The sequence below is a fragment of the Kryptolebias marmoratus genome, linkage group LG8, assembly GCF_001649575.2.
Source record: "Kryptolebias marmoratus isolate JLee-2015 linkage group LG8, ASM164957v2, whole genome shotgun sequence".
In the NCBI taxonomy this organism is placed as follows: Eukaryota; Metazoa; Chordata; class Actinopteri; order Cyprinodontiformes; family Rivulidae; genus Kryptolebias; species Kryptolebias marmoratus.
Genome location: NC_051437.1, coordinates 629,643 through 630,766, shown reverse-complemented (window position 1 = coordinate 630,766; position 1,124 = coordinate 629,643).

Here is a 1,124-nt window from a genome sequence, read left to right as displayed (position 1 = left end):
AGTTTGTCTTGAAAACAGCCTTGCCAGTAAATCAGCAACCAAATCAACGTGTTGCTCTCCTTCGGCCATTGTGGGTTAAAAAGTTTTTAACCGTTAACAGTCCCGGGTGTGACTCTGTTGATCTGCACAGCACTGCCGCGGCTCAAACTAGTAAGTATCCATATCCAATCACAGGATGCGTAAATGTCACGTTCAACGTGAGGCCAGCTAGAGGGCCTTACTGACACAACTCGTGATCTGATTGGCTATCACAGCTATCTATCAACTGTATCTTCCCGTTCACTTACAGCACAGACGCCTGCATTGTTGATTCTGAAAGCAGATTTCATACAGCCTGGCAACATAAGATAGCTGAATTCTGATTGGATAAAAACTCTAACCTAAAAACAACAGCACTGGAAGGAGCATAATATGACACGAAGAAAATATGAATACTTTTAGATATCTGGGAAAGTAAATTAAAAATTAAATTAACCTTTATCGTAATTATGATGATTCTTGGTTATGTTAGGCCAGCAGAGAAGGCCTTGTTGGCCCACCACTGGTCCACTACCTTTTATGTTATCTAGCTAAGATCATTTTATAATGAAAAGGGATGGATTTGTGACCATTTTGGTCAAACATTGTAAATTACTTTATGCTCAATCTCAAATAATGTTGTGAGATCTGGTAAGATGTGTTGAGAATGACTCTCAGCTACTACCAGCTTATCTGTAAATTTAAGTAAGTTCTAAGTTGATTAGCTGTGGCAACAATGTTGAGTTGGGTTAAGTCCAAAAGTTAATCAGTTGTAGAGGTACATTTAATGATTACTTAAAGAAAGTTTCATTAAAATCCATTCAGTGGTTCATGAGATATTTTGCTAGCAAACAAACAGAGTTTTGATGCTAACGGCTGATATAATTTTTTTAAGCAAAGATTTTAAGCAATATGTAGCAATCAGAGGGTGGATGATGCTAGACTACTTACACTTAATTTTAGCTCAATAGCTCTAAAACTGAGTTATTTCCATTGGTTCAGAATAATTTTTTTTACCCTTTTTTTACTCGTACCAATGAGATCAGGGACCTGTTTTAAAAGTGATACCTGGCCAAGGTAGGAGGTTTCATATAATTAAACAAATA